Here is a 248-nt window from a genome sequence, read left to right as displayed (position 1 = left end):
GGCAATGGGGCGGGGACTGAGGGTCAGGGGCGGGGACTGAGCGGCATGGGGCGGGGAATGAGGGGCAATGGGGCGGGGACTGAGGGTCAGGGGCGGGGACTGAGCGGCATGGGGCGGGGAATGAGGGGCAATGGGGCGGGGACTGAGGGTCAGGGGCGGGGACTGAGCGGCATGGGGCGGGGAATGAGGGGCAATGGGGCGGGGACTGAGGGTCAGGAGGCGGGGAATGAGCGGCATTGGGCGGGGAA

Source organism: Rhincodon typus, chromosome 35 (genome assembly GCF_021869965.1).
Source record: "Rhincodon typus isolate 14 chromosome 35, sRhiTyp1.1, whole genome shotgun sequence".
Classification (NCBI taxonomy): Eukaryota; Metazoa; Chordata; class Chondrichthyes; order Orectolobiformes; family Rhincodontidae; genus Rhincodon; species Rhincodon typus.
This window is presented reverse-complemented; position numbering follows the sequence as displayed.